Raw genomic sequence first — 16095 nt, forward strand, 5'->3', positions numbered from 1 at the left:
CCGAGAAAATATTTGAAGAGATTATAGTCGAAAAATACCCTAACGTGGGAAAGGAAATAACTACCCAAATACAGGAAGTGAAGAGAGTCCCAGGCAGGATAAACCCAAGGAGAAACATGCCGAGACACATAGTAATCAAACTGACAAAAATTAAAGACAAAGAAAAATTATTAAAAGTAGCAAGAGAAAAACAACAAATATCATACAAGGGAACTCCCATAAGGTTAATAGCTGATTTCTCAGCAGAGACTCTAGAATCCAGAAGGGAATGGCATGATATATTTAAAGTGATGAAAGGGAAGAACGTACAACCAAGATTACTCTACCAGCAAGGATCTCATTCAGATTCGATGGAGAAATCAAAAGCTTTACAGACAAGCAAAAGCTAAGAGAATTCAGCACCACCAAACCAGCTCTACAACAAATGCTAAAGGAACTTCTCTAAGTGGGAAACACACAGAAAAAAAGGACCTACAAAAACAAACCAAAAACAATTAAGAAAATGGTAATAGGAACATATATATATCAATAATTACCTTAAATGTGAATGGATTAAATGCTCCAACCAAGACACAGGCTCACTGAATGGATACAAAAACAAGACCTATCTATATGCTGTCTACAAGAGACCCATTTAAGACCTAAGGACACATACAGACTGAAAGTGAGGGGATGGAGAAAGATATATCATGCAAATGGAAATCAAAAGAAACCTGGAGTAGCCATACACATATCAGACAAAATAAACTTTAAAATAAAGAATGTTACAAGAGATAAGGAAGGACACTATGTAACGATCAAGGGATCAATCCAAGAAGAAGATATTACAATTATAAATATATATGCACCTAACATAGAAGTAGGTCAATACATAAGGCAAATGCTAACAGCAATAAAAGAGGAAATTAACCGTAACACAATAATAGTGAGTGACTTTAACACTTCACTTACACAAATGGACAGATCATCCAGACAGAAAATTAATAAACACAAGCTTTAAATGACACAATAGATCAGAAAGATTTAATTGATATTTACAGGACATTCCATCCCAAAACAGCACATTACACTTTCTTCTCAAGTGTACATGGAACATTCTCTGGGATAGATTACATCTTGGGTCACAAATCAAGCCTCGGTAAATTTAAGAAAATTGCAATCATATCAAGCATCTTTTCTGATCAAAACACTATGAGATTAGAAATAAATAACAGAGGAAAAAAGTAAAAAACCACAAACACTTGGAGGCTAAAACATATGTTACTAAATAACCAAGAAATAACTGAAAAATCAAAAAGGAAATCAAAAAATACCTAGAGACAAATCACAACAAAAACATGATGATCTAAAACCTAGGTGATCCAGCAAAAACAGTTCTAAGAGACAAGTTTGTAGCAATACAATCTTACCTCAAGAAACAAGAAAAATCTCAAATAAAAACCCTAAACTTACATCAAAAGGAACTAGAGAAAGAAGAACAAACAAAACCCAAAGTTAGTAGAAGGGAAGAAATCATAAACATCAGAGCAGAAATAAATGAAATAGAAACAAAGAAAACAATAGCAAAGCTAATAAAACAAATAGCTGGTTCTTTGAGAAGACAAACAAAATTGTTGAACCTTTAGCCAGACTCATCAAGAAAAAGAGGGAGAGGACCCAAATCAATGAAATTAGAAATGAAAAAGGAGAAGTTACAATGGACACTGCAGAAATACAAAGCATCATAAGAGACTACTACAAGCAAATTTATGCCAAGGACAACCTGAGAGAAATGGACAAATTCTTAGAAAGTTATAACCTTCCAAGACTGAAACAGGAAGAAATAAAAAATGTGAACAGACCAAGCACAAGTAATGGAATTGAAACTCTGAATAAAAATCTTCCAACAAACCAAAGTCCACGACCAGATGACTTCACAGGTGAATTCTATCAAACATTTAGAGAAGAGCTAACACCTATCTTTCTCAAACTCTTCCAAAAAATTACATAGGAAGAAGCACTCCCAAACTCATTCTATGAGGCCACCATCACCCTGATACCAAAACCAGACAAGCATACTACAGAAAAAGAAAATTAAAGACCAATATTACTGATGAGCATAGATGCAAAAATCCTCAACAATATACTAGCAAACAGAATCCAACAGCACATTAAAAGGGTTGTACACCATGATCAAGTGGGAGTGGGATTTATCCAAGGGATACAAGGATTATTCAATATATGCAAATCAATCAATGTGATACACCATATTAACAAATTGAAGAATAAAAACCATATGGTCATCTCAATAGATGCAGAAAAAACTTTTGACAAAATTCAACACCCATTTATGGTGAAAAACTCTCTGGAAAGTAGGCATAGAGGGAACCTACCTCAACATAATAAAGGCCATATATAACAAACCCACAGCAAGCATCATTCTCAATGGTGAAAAACTGAAAACATTTCCTCTAAGATCAGGAACAAGGCAAAGATGTCCACTCTTGCCACTATTATTCAACATAATTTTGGAAGTCCTAGCCACAGCCATGAGAGAAGAAAAAGAAATAAAAGGAATACAAATTGGGCAAGAAGTAAAATTGTCACTGTTTGCAGGTGACATGATACTATACATAGATAATCCTAAAGATGCCACTGGAAAACTAATAGAACTAACCAATGAATTTGGTAAAGTAGCAGGATACAAAATTAATGCACAGAAATCTCTTGTATTCCTACACACTAACAATGAAAGAACAAAAAGAGAAATTAAGGAGCAATTCCATTCACTATTGCAAAAAAAAGAATAAAATAACTAGGAATAAACCTACCTAAGAAGGTAAAAGACCTGTGCTCAGAAAACTATAAGACACTGATGAAAGAAATCAAGGAAGACACAAACAGATGGAGAGATATACCATGTTCTTGGATTGGAAGAATCAATATTGTGAAAATGACTATACTACCCAAAGTAATCTACAGATACAATGCAATCCCTATCAAATTACCAATGGCATTTTTCAAAGAACTAGAACAATAAATCTCAAAATTTGTATGGAGACACAAAAGACCCCAAATAGCCAAAGCAATCTTGAGGGAAAAAATGGAGCCGGAGGAATCAGGCTGGCTGACTTCAGACTATACGACAAAGCTAGAGTAATTAAGACAGTATGGTACTGGCACAAAAACATAAATATAGATCAGTGGAACACGATAGAAAGCCAAGAGATAAACCCACACACATATGGTCAACTAATCTATGACAAAGGAGGCAAGGATATATAATGGAGAAAAGACAGTCTCTTCAATAAATGGTTCTGGGATAACTGAGTAGAAGCTACATGTAAAAGAATGAAATTAGAACACTTCCTAACACCGTACACAAAAATAAACTCAAAATGGTTTAAAGACCTAAATGTAAGACTGGACACTATAAAACTCTTAGAAGAAAACATAGGCAGAACACTCTTTGACATAAATCACAGCAAGATCTTTTTTGTCCTACCTCATAGAGTAATGGAAGTTAAAACAAAAATAAACAAATGGGACCTGATGAAACTTATAAGCTTTTGCACAGCAAAGGAAACTGTAAAGAAGATGAAAAGACAACTCACAGAATGGGAGAAATAATTGCAAATGAATCGATGGACAAAGGATTATTCTCCAAAATATATAAACAACACATGCAGCTCAATATTAAAAAAAGAAACAACCCAATCCAAAACTGGGCAGAAAACCTAAATAGACATTTCTGCAAAGAAGACATATTGATGGCCAAGAGGCACATGAAAAGCTGCCCAACATCACTAATAATTAGAGAAATGCAGATCAAGACTACAATGAGGAATCACCTCACACCAGTCAGAATGGCCATCATAAAAAAATCTACAAACAATAAATGCTGGAGAGGGTGTGGAAAAAAGGGAACCCTTGTACACTGTTAATGGGAATGTAAGTTGATACAGCCACTATGGAAAACCGTATGGAGGTTCCTTAAAAAACTAAAAATAGAGCTATCATGTGACCCAGAAATCCCACTACTGGGTGTTTACCTAGAGTAAAACATAATTCAAAAATACACATGCACCCCAATGTTCCTGGCAGCACGGTTTACAATAGCCAGGTCATGGAAGCAACGTAAATGCCCATCAACAGATGAATGGATAAAGAAGATGTGGTACAATGGAACATTACTAGTCACAAAAAGGAATGAAATTGGGTCATTTGTAGGGATGTGGATGGACCTAGAGACTGTCATACAGAGTGAAGAAAGCCAGAAAGAGAAAAAAACAAATATTGAATATTAACACATATATGTGGAATCTAGAAAATAGTACAGATGAACCAGTTTGCAAGGCAGAAATAGAGCCATATATGTAGAGAATAATGTATGGACACCAAGGAAGGTGAGTGGGATGAATTGAGAGACTGGGACTGACATGTATACATTAATATGTATAAAATAGATAAATAATTAGAACCTGTTGTATAAAAAACAATAAAATTCAAATTAAAAGAAAAAAGATGAAGAAATCCTTTAAAATAAATAAATCAATCAATAGTTACCCAATACTAATGTGAATAAGAGCTTGTAAAAACATGGATTTTGCATCTGTGAACCTGCATTTTAATGAAGCACCACAGATAATTTTATATAGGTTCATTTTGGACAATACTGACATAATGATTTCTAGGAATAATTTACATGTAGTGCTATAAGTGGTGTTCAATTTCAAATGAAAAGCTTTTTGGATTTTGCAATAAAATAAATCTGTTAAGGAAAGAATGTTTGTATCCCCCCGAATTCATCTGTTGATGCACTAACCTCCAACATGATGGTATTAAATGGTAAGGTTTTTGGAAGGTAATTAGCTTTATATGAAGTCATAAGGATGGAGCCCCCATGATAGGATTAATGGTCTTCTAAAAATTGGACAGGCATCAGAGCTTCCACAGTGTGAGGACACACTGTGAGAATTTGGTTATCTGTAAGCCAGGAAGATGGTCATCACCAGAACCCAACCATACTGGCACCGTGATCTCAGACTTTCAGGCTCAAGAAGTGTGAGAAATTAAATTCATGTTTTTTAAGTCTCCTAGGATGTAGTATTTTGTTATGACAACAAACTGAATATTACAATCTCAAATCATCCAAAGTATTTGTTTGACTTAAAACATGCCCTCACAATGAGGTATTACTTCACACTTGTCCCAACAGCTAATCATCAAAAAGTCTACAAACAATAAATGTTGGTGAGGATGTGGAGAAAAGGGAACCTTCCTACACTGTTGGTGGGAATGTAAACTGGTGCAGCTACTATGGAAAACAGTATGGAGGTCCATAAAAAACTAAAAATGGAAGTACCATATGATCCAGTAATTCCACTGCTGGATATATATCTGAAGAAAACAAAAATACTAATTCAAAAAGATACATGCATCCCAAAGTTCATGGCAGCATTATTTACAATAGCTAAGATATGAAAGCAAAATAAGTGTCCATCAATTGATGAATGGATAAAGAAGATGTGGTATGTGTAAAAAATAGAATACTACACAGTCATGAAAAAAGAATGTAATTCTGCCATTTGCAACAATGTTAATGAACCTAGAGGGTATTATGCTTAGTAAAATAATTCAGACAGAGAAAGACAAATACTGTATGTTGACACTTATATGTGGACTCTAAAAAATAAAACAAATGAATATGTATAAAAGAAAATAGAAACATATTCACAGATATAGATAAACTAGTAGATACAGTGGGGAGAAGGAAGGAGGGAGGGGAAAGATAAAGGTATGGATTTAAGAGCTACAAACTACTACATATAAAATAACTATGCAACAAGGATATATTGTACAGCGCAGGAAAATATAGTGATTATTTTGTAATAACTTTAAATGGAGTATAATCTATACAATATTGAATCTCTATGTTGTATACCTGAAATTAATGTAATCATCTATACTTAAATAAAAAATAATAAAAAAGGATGTGACAATATATAAAACATTAAATATTTATGACAGAATAATATAAAATGTATACTCATTTCTGACACATTAATTTGGTTTATCTGTCTCCTTAATATCTTTACTGCATGTTTTTTGTTTTGTTTTGTTTTGTTTTTTGTGGGATGCGGGCCTCCAACTGTTGTGCCCTCTCCCGTTGCAGAGCACAGTGTCTGGACGTGCAGGGCCAGCGGCCACGGCTCATGGGCCTAGCTGCTCCACAGCATGTGGGATCTTCCCAGACTGGGTCACCAACCCGTGTCCCCTGCATCAGCACATGAACTCTCAACCACTGCACCACCAGGGAAGCCCTACTGCATGTTTTTTAACCAATACTTTTAAGTAACTTTTTTTTTTTTTTTTTTTTTTTTTGCGGTACGCGGGTCTCTCACTGTTGTGGCCTCTCCCATTGCAGAGCACAGGGTCTGGACGTGCAGGCCCAGCAGCCATGGTTCATGGGCCCAGCCGCTCCATGGCATGTGGGATTCTCCCGGACCGGGGCACAAACCCATGTCCCCTGCATCGCAGGCGGACTCTCAACCCCTGTGCCACCAGGGAAGCCCAAGTAACATTTTTTTTGAAGAATTTATTCCCTTTTCTTTGAGCCTCCAAATATCACACACATGACACAAGGTGCTTAACAATAAATTGTTTACTAGAATTTACTGCTGTTACTCAAATTTATTTTAGCCAAAATAATGGAAACTGTGAACTAATACCTGCACAAACATATTAAGATTAATGAAAAGAAAAAAGTTCTGTTAGAAATATTTCTGCATTCAAAAGGCAAAAACATATTTCACAATAAATTTAATGGTAAAGTAGTAAATACCCCTTATTTTATTTTCTACTTCATTTGTACAACAAAATTCAATATTCAATATATTCAATATCTATTTATGTTCTTGCTACTTTTCTTTATCTAAGATTGCTTGCGATAGCTGTTTGGGAAGAAATTGATTAGAAAAAACTATATGTATGTATATATAATTTTCATCTTTCAGTCTTGTGTGTGTGTGTGTGTTTGTGTGTGTGTGTATGTATGTGTGTTCATATAACATCCAGGGTTTTTCATTGTATTTATTGGAAAGAACAGAAACAAGTGTTGGTCTACTCCATCTCATCTTTGAGTGGGAGATTTTGAAAGAAGAAAATGTTCTGAATTGCCAATAAAAATATCCAATACAGATCTCAGCAAACATATATGAACATCTCCCCAGTGTTGTGTATGTCAACATTGAATAACCAGCTCTCTGGGATAAAAATTTTTGAGTCTGAGGAACGGAAAGAAAAAAGGTTGAAGACAAGTTAACAGAGTCTAAGGGGCCACTGGGACACCATCAATTGACCAACATATACATTGTGGGAGTCACAGAAGGAGAAGAAAAAAAGAGGAGGAGACAGTATTTGAAAAAAATGGCTTAAAATTTCCCAAATTTGATGAAATATATAAATATAAACTTCTAAGAAACTCTACGTATTCCAAATATGGTGAACTCAGAGATGTGCACAAAGACACATAATCAAACATTCAAAAGACAAAGACAAAGAGAGAATCCTGAGAGCAGTCAGATGGAGGTGACTCATTACATATGAAGAATCCTCAATAAAATTATTAACAGGTTTCTTATCACAACATTTGGAGTCCAGAAGTCAGGAGGCCTATATATTTAAAGTGATAAAAGAGAAAAATTATTAACCAAGAATCCTATACTCAGCAAAACTGTCCTTCAAAGGTGAGGCAGAAATTAAGACATTCTTAGACAACAAAAGCTGAAGAAGTTTGTTACCACTAGACCTGCCCTTGAGCAAGAAATGCTCAACGGAGTCCTGCAGGGGTGAAATGAAAGGACACAAGGCAGCAACACAAAATCACATGTAGAAATAAAAAACTCACCAAATGTAAACATGTGGACAATTACAAAAGCCAACATTATTGTAGCAATGGTTTGTAAGTCTATTTATATTTTTCTATAGGACTCAAGAGATGAAAACATTTTTAAAAATTATTGCTCTAAAAGCTAGCACTATTATAACTGTGGTTTACAACTTAATGCTTTGTTTGAAACATAATTTTAGACTCTAATGCATTTAAAAGAATTATTAATTAGTGTTTTAGTGTATGCTATGTATAAAGATGTAATTTTGTGACCTCAACAACCAAAAGGGGTGAGGACAGTGCAGTAAGTGGGCAGAATTTTTGCATGTTATTGAATTTAAACTGGTAAAAATTCAAATCAAGACCATGTGTTGGTGCCATGCAGATTTGGTGGGGACAAAGCTAGAGTGGTTTCAGTAGGCCATCTTGGTTGGGCAGCAGGAGCTTCTGCCTTTGGGATGGGGAATAGCACATCATCATCTTTGGGGAACTCAGCAACTGCTCCTGTGAATCAGACCCAAGAAACAATTTCTGATAACTGGGTGATGATTGCCTCAAAAACATCCTTTTCTTACAGTACAATGGCAAACATACTTTCCCATGACATGAATGTTAACTATAAAGTGGTGGAATTGGACATGCTTGAATATAGAAGCCAGTTGGAAGATATTCTTTACAAAATACACCAGTGAAAGAAGTGTGCCAAGAATATTTGTCAATGGAACTTTTATTGGAGGTGCAACTGACACTCATAGGCTTCACAAGGAAGGTAAATTGCTTCCACTCTTACATCAGTGTATTTTTTACAAAGTATGAGGAAAGAATTTTAGTGATATGTGCTCATAACTTTGATACTAAAATGTCAGCTATATAAAGTGATAATGCCTGATAGTGTATTTTAAATATTTGAAAGTTTTAAATTGGAAAATTATCTCTATGAAAAAGTCATAATGAACAATAAATCACTGTGAAAAACTCAGAAATTCAAATTAGTGTTATAATTTTAAAATTATAAATGTAATCCTCATGGTAACCATAAAGAAATAGATAAATAACATACACAAAAATAAAAGAGAAGAGAATTAAAATATTCCACTACAAATAATGAACAAAACTCAAAGGAAAAGACCAATGCAGGGAATGAGGAACAATAAAGCTGTAAAGCATGTAGAAAACAAATAGCAAAATAGAAGTTTCTTGCTTATCAGTAGTTACTTTAAGTGTAAATGGAAGAAATATTCCAATCAAAAGACAGAGGTTGGCAGAATAGCTAAGCACACATTATCCAAGTACATGCTGTCTACAAGAGATCCACGTCAGATCCAAAGAAAGACAAATAGACCAAAAGTGAGAAAATAGAAAAAAATATCCCATGCAAATAGTAACCTAAAGAGAATATGGTAGCTATAATAGTATTAGAAAAAGTAGACTTTAAATCAAAAGAGTTTACAAGAGACAAAGAATGACATTATATATTATTAAAAGATTTAATACAGCAGAAACAACAATTATAAATATTTATTTACAGACAATAAGAAACCGTCAAAATATAGGAAGTAAAAACTGACAGAATTGAAGAAGTAGTTCTATAATAATAGTTGAAGACATTAATAACTCACTATCAATAATGGTAGATAAACCAGATAGAAAAAAGTAAGAAAATAGAGGACTTTAACAACACATTAAATTAACTATATCTAACAGACACATATAGAACACTCTACCTAATAACAACAGCATACACATTCTTCTCAGGTGCACATGGGATATTTTCCAGGAAAAAGCATATATTAGGTTGTAAAGTTAGTCTTAAGAGATTTTAAAAGTTAGTTTTCATACAAAATATATTCTCCAATCCAATGGGATAAAGTTAGAAATCAATAACAGAAGGAAAACTAGAAATTTAACAAAATATGAAAATTAAACAATACTTTCTTAACAAATAGATCAAAGAAAAAATCATCAGGGAAATTAGAAAATACTTAAAGATGAATGAAAATTAAAACACAACTAACAAAACTTACAAGATGCAGTGAAAGTAGTGCTAAGGGGAAATACATGGCTATACAAGATAACATTAGAAGAAGCAAGAAAGATCTCAAATCAAAAAGATAATTTTAAAACTTAAGAAATTAGAAAAAAAAGAGCAAACTAAACCCAAAGCTAGTAGAAGGAAATAAATAATAAAGATTAGAGCAGAGATAAATGAAATAAAAAATAGAATAAAATAGAACATAATCAATGAAACCAAAAGCTAGTTCTTCAAAAAGATCAACAAAATTAACAAACCTTTAGCAAGATTAAATATGAAAAAAGAAAGAGAAGATTCAAATTACTAAAATCAGAAATAAAAGTGGAGCAAGTCCCGGAAGCCCACATTCCGACCCTGACAAATCTTCCTCCGGTCACACAGGTCACAGTCCTGAGCCCCGCTCCCATCAAAGCCTCCTCTGGCCATGTGGGTCAGTGGACCCAAGCACCACCCACCTCCAAAGCTTCTTCTGGGTGTGCTGGACTCTGCAGCCGTGCCAGTGGAAGTCCACACCCCAGCTGGCCTGCGCAGGTACCTGTGTTCTGGGCCAGCTTCAGGAGCAGACACTGCTGAGAGGAACATATGCAGGGGTGGGGCTGACAAAGTGGTTCAGAGACCTACCTAGAGGTTTTGGAGGGTATATTGGGGAGGTGGAGATTCGCTGTAGCTCACTATGGGGGCAAGGATACTGATAGTGGAGGCACCAGGGAATTTTTTAATTTATTTAATTAATTAATTAATTAAACTTTTTTTCTTTTAATTTTTTTACATTGTTGTTCTGTTTTGTAGTTTCATCTTCTTTTTTCCAATTTATTTTTTATTTTACTAATTTTATTTTATCTCATTTTTTATTCTTTGTTATTGTTCTGCTCTCTTTTGCTTGTTGTCTTTTTCTGTTTGTCTTGTTTATTTGTTGGTTTGTTTTTTCAATATTTTTGTTTTGTTATCTTCTTTTTTATTTTATTTACTTTTTTTTTTCTTTTTGTCATTTTTCAGTGTCTTCAGTTCATTTAGCTTTTCTTTTAGTTTAGTTTAGTTTTGTTTTGTTTTCTGTTTAGGTTAGTTTTGTTTTTATTTTTGGTTTCAGTTTTTGGGCTCTCTTGTTTGGGTGTCTTCTTGTTTCTGGCTTTCCTTGTGTTTTGTTGTTATTGTTGTTTGCTTGTCAATTTGTTTTTTGTTTGCTTGTATTTGTTTTTGTTATTTGTCTTGGGTTTTATTTGTTTATTTGTTTTCTTTTCTTTGTGTGTGTGTATTTGTTTTTGTTCAGTTTGGTTTTTATTATCTGCCTTGGGCTTCCTTTTTCTTTTCTTTTTTTTTTTTTCCTGAGCCATGTGGTTTGCAGGGTCTTGCTTCACAGGCCAGGTGTCAGGTCTGAGTCCCTGTTGTGGGAGCACCAAATCCAAGCCACTGGACTACCAGAGAAATTCATGTCCCAGGAAATATTATTAATCGGTGTGAGTTCTCATGGAAGTCCTCATCACGGCAACAAGACCCAGCTCCAACCAACTGCCTGCAAGCTCCAGTGCTGAACTTCTCAGGCCAAAGAAAAAGCAAGACAGGAACACATCTGCACCCATCAACAAAAATAAGAAGACAAAGAAATATGTTACAGATGAAGGAGCAAGGTAAAATCCTACAAGACCAAATAAATGAAGAGGAAATAGGCAATCTACCTGAAAAAGAATTTGGAGTAATGATAGTACACATCATCCAAAATCTCAGAAATAGAATGGAGGCATGGATTAAGAAAATACAAGAAATTTTTATCAAGGGACTAGAAGAACTAAAGAACAAACAAACAGTGGTGAACAACACAATAAATGAATGAAAAATCTACTAGAAGGAATCAATAGCAAAATAACTGAGGCAGAAGAACGAATAAGTGAGCTGGAAGATAGAATGGTAGAAATAACTGCCAAGAGCAGAATAAAGAGAAAAGAATGAAAAGAAATGAGGACAGTGTCAGAGACCTCTGGGACAACATTAAATGCCTTAATGTTCTAATTATAGGGATATCAGAAGAAGAGAAAGAGAAAGTGTCTGAAAAAATATTTGAAGAGATTATAGTCAAAAACTTCCCTAACACAGGAAAGTAAATAGCTACCCAAGTGCAGGAAGTGCAGAGACTCCCATACAGGATTAACCCAAGGAGAAACATGTGAAGACCCATATTAATCAAGCTAACAAAAATTAAATTCAAAGAAAAAATATTAAAAGCAACAAAGGAAAAACAACAAATAATATACAAGAAAATCGCCATAAGGTTATCAGCTGATTTTTCATCAAAAACTGCACAGGCCAGCAGGGAGTGGCAGGATAGATTTAAAGTGATGAGAAGGAAAAACCTACAGCTAAGATTATTCTACCCAGCAAGGATATCTTTCATATTCAATGGAGAAATCAAAAGCTTTACAGACAAGCAAAAGCTAAAAGAAATCAGCACCAACACACCAGCCCTACAACAAATGCTAAAAGAACTTCTCTAGGTGAGAAACACAACAGAAGAAAAAGATCTAAAAAATAAACCCAAAACAATTAAGAAAATGGTAATAGGAACATACATATATATAATTACCTTAAATGTAAATGGATTAAATGCTCTAACCAAAAGACACAGACTGGCTGAATGGATATTAAAAAAAAACCACACACACACACATATATATGGTGTCTACAAGAGACTGACTTCAGACCTAAGGACACATACAGACTGAAAGTGAGGGGGTGGAAACATATTCCATGCAAATGGAAATCAAAAAAAACCCAGAGATGCAATATTCATGTCAGACAAAATGGACTTCAAAATAAAGACTGTTACAGGAGACAAGGAAGAATGCTACAAAATGATCAAGGGATGAATTCAAGAAGAAGATATAACAATTGTAAATATTTATGCACCCACCATAGGAGCACCTCAATACATAAGGCAAATGTTAACAGCTAAAAAAGGGAAAATCAACCATAACAAAAAAATAGTGGGGGACTTTAGTACTTCACTTACACCAAAGGAAAGATCATCCAGACAGAAAATTAATAAAGGAACACAAGATTTAAATGACACAATAGGCCAGATCGATTTAATTGATGTTTATAGGACATTTCATCCAAAAACAGCAGATTACACTTTCTTCTCAAGTTCACATGGAATATTCTCCAAGATAGATCACTTCTTCGGTCACAAATCAAGCTTCCATAAATTTAAGAAAATTGTTATCATATCAAGCATCTTTTCCGACCACAACACTCTGAGATTAGAAATGAATTACAGGGGGAAAAAAATGTAAAAAACACAAACACATGGAGGCTAAACAGTATGTTACTAAATAAACAAGAGGTCACTGAAAAAAATCAAAGAGGAAATCAAAAAATACCTAGAGAAAAATCACAAAGAAAACATGATGATCCAAAACTTATGAGATGCAGCAAAAGCAGGTCTAAGAGGGATGTTTGTAGCAATACAATCCTACCTCAAGAAACAAGAAAAATCTCAAATAAACAACCTAACCTTACATCAAAAGGAACTAGAGAAAGAAGAACAAACAAAACCCAAAGTTAGTAGAAGGAAAGAAATAATAAACATCAGAGCAGAAATAAATGCAATAGAAACAAAGAAAACAGTAGCAAAGATCAATAAAACTAAAAACTGGTTCTTTGAGAAGACAAACAAAATTAATAAAGCTGTAGCCAGACTCATCAAGAAAAAGAAGGAGAGTATTCAAATCAATAAAAACAGAAATGAAAAAGAAGTTACAATGGACACCACAGAAATACAACGCATCATAAGAGACTACTACAAGCAACTCTATGCGAAGGACAACCTGGAAGAAATAGACAAATTCTTAGAAAGGTATAACCTTCCAAGACTGAATCAGGAAGAAAGAGAAAATATGAACAGACGGATCACAAGTGCTGAAATTGAAACTGTGATTAAAAATCTTCCAACAAACAAAAGTCCAGGACCAGATGGCTTCACAGTGAATTCTATCAAACATTAAGAGAAGAACTAATACCCATCCTTCTCAAACTCTTCCAAAAAAATTACAGGGGGAGGATGACTCCAAGCTCATACTATGAGCCTACTATCACTCTATATCAAAACCAGACAAAGATACTACAAAAAAAGAAAATTACCGACCAATATCAGTGATGAACATAGATGCAAAAATCCTCAACAAAATACTAGTAAACAGAATCCAAAAACACATTAAAAGGATCATACACCATGATCAAATGGAATTTATCCCAGGGATGCAAGGATTCTTCAATATACGAAAATCAATCAGTGTGCTATACCATATTAACAAATTGAAGGAGAAAAACCATATGATCATCTCAATAGATGCAGAAAAAGCTTTTTACAAAAATCAACACAAATTTATGTTTCAAACTCTCCAGAAAGTGAGTATAGAGGGAATGTACCTCAACATAATAAAGGCCATATACAACAAACCCGCAGCAAACATCATTCTCAATGGTGAAAAACTGAAACCATTCCTCTAAGATCAGGAACAAGACAAGGATGTCCACTCTTGTTACTATTATTCAATATAGATTTGTAAGTCCTAACCATGGCAATCAGAGAAGAAAAAGAAATAAAAGGAAAAAGAATCGGAAAAGAAGTAAAACTGTCACTGTTTGCAGATGACATGATACTATGCATAGATAGTCCTAAAGATGCCACCAGAAAACTACTGGAGCTAATCAGGGAATTTGGTAAAGTTACAGGATACAAAATCAATACACAGAACTCTCTTGCATTCCTATACACTGAAAATGAAAGATCAGACAGAGAATTTAAGGAAACAATTCCATTTACCATGGCAACAAAAATAATAAAATACCTAGGAATAAACCTACGTAAGGAGGCAAAAGACCTGTACTCAGAAAACTTAAGACACTAATGAAAGAAATCAAAGATGACACAAACAGATGGAGAGATATACCATGTTCTTGGATTGGAAGAATTAATATTGTAAAAATGGCTATACTACCAAAAGCAATCTACAGATTCAATGCAATCTCTACCAAATTACCAATTGCATTTTTTACAGAATTAGAGCAAAAAAATTTACAATTTGTATGAAAACACAAAAGACCTCGAATACCCAAAGCAATTTTGAGAAAGAAAAACTGAGCTGGAGGAATCAGGCTCCCTGACTTCAGACTATACTACAAAGCTACAGTAATTAAGACATTATGGTACCGGCACAAACACAGAAATATAGATCCATGAAACAGGATAGAAAGCCCAGAGATAAACACACCCACCTATGGTCACCTAATCTATGATAAAGGAGGCAAGAATATACAATGGAGAAAGACAGTCTCTTCAATAAATTGTGCTGGGAAAACTGGACATCTATATGTAAATGAATGAAATTAGAACACTTCCTAACACCATGCACAAAAATCAAATCAAAGTGGATTAAATATCTAAATGTAAGGCCAGACACTATAAAACTCTTAGAGGAAAACCTAAGCAGAAGACTCTGAAATAAATTGCAGCAAGATCATTTTTACCCACCTCCTAGAGTAATGAAAATAAAAACAAAAATAAACAAATGGGACTTAAAAGCTTTTGCACAACAAAGGAAACTATACACAAGAAGAAGAGACAAACCTCATAATAGGGAAAATATTTGCAAAATAAGCAACCTACAAGGTATTAATCTTCATAATATATAAACAGCTCATGCAGCTCAATATCAAAAAATCAAACAATGCAATCAAAAAACGGACAAAAGACCTAAAGAGATATTTCTCCAAAGACATACAGAAGGTCAAGAGGCACATGAAAATATTCTCAACCTCAGGAATTATTAGAGGAATGTAAAGTAAAGCTACAATGAGGTATCACCTCACACCAGTCAGAATGGCCAGCATCAAAAAATCTACAAACAATTATTGATGGAGAGGGTGTGGAGAAAATGGAACCATCTTACACTGTTGGTGGGAATGTAAATTGATACAGCCACTATGGAGAACAGTATGGAGGTTCCTTGAAAAACTAAAAATAGAACTACCACATGACCCAGCAACCCCACTCCTGGACATATACCTGGAGAAACCATAATTCAAAAAGATACATGCATCTCAATGTTCACTGCAGCTCTATTTACGATAGCCAGGACATAGAAGCAATCTAAATGCCCATAAACTGAGGAATGGATAAAGAAGATGTGGTACATATACA

The 16095-nt window shown here is 34.3% G+C and overlaps 1 pseudogene; it reads left to right on the top strand.

Annotated features, from left to right (window-relative positions):
* Positions 1–8328: 8328 nt before the first annotated feature.
* On the top strand, positions 8329–13256 carry LOC101286825 (glutaredoxin-2, mitochondrial-like; annotated as a pseudogene).
* The last annotated feature ends 2839 nt before the right edge of the window (positions 13257–16095 follow it).

Source organism: Orcinus orca, chromosome 17 (assembly GCF_937001465.1).
Source record: "Orcinus orca chromosome 17, mOrcOrc1.1, whole genome shotgun sequence".
Taxonomy (NCBI): Eukaryota; Metazoa; Chordata; class Mammalia; order Artiodactyla; family Delphinidae; genus Orcinus; species Orcinus orca.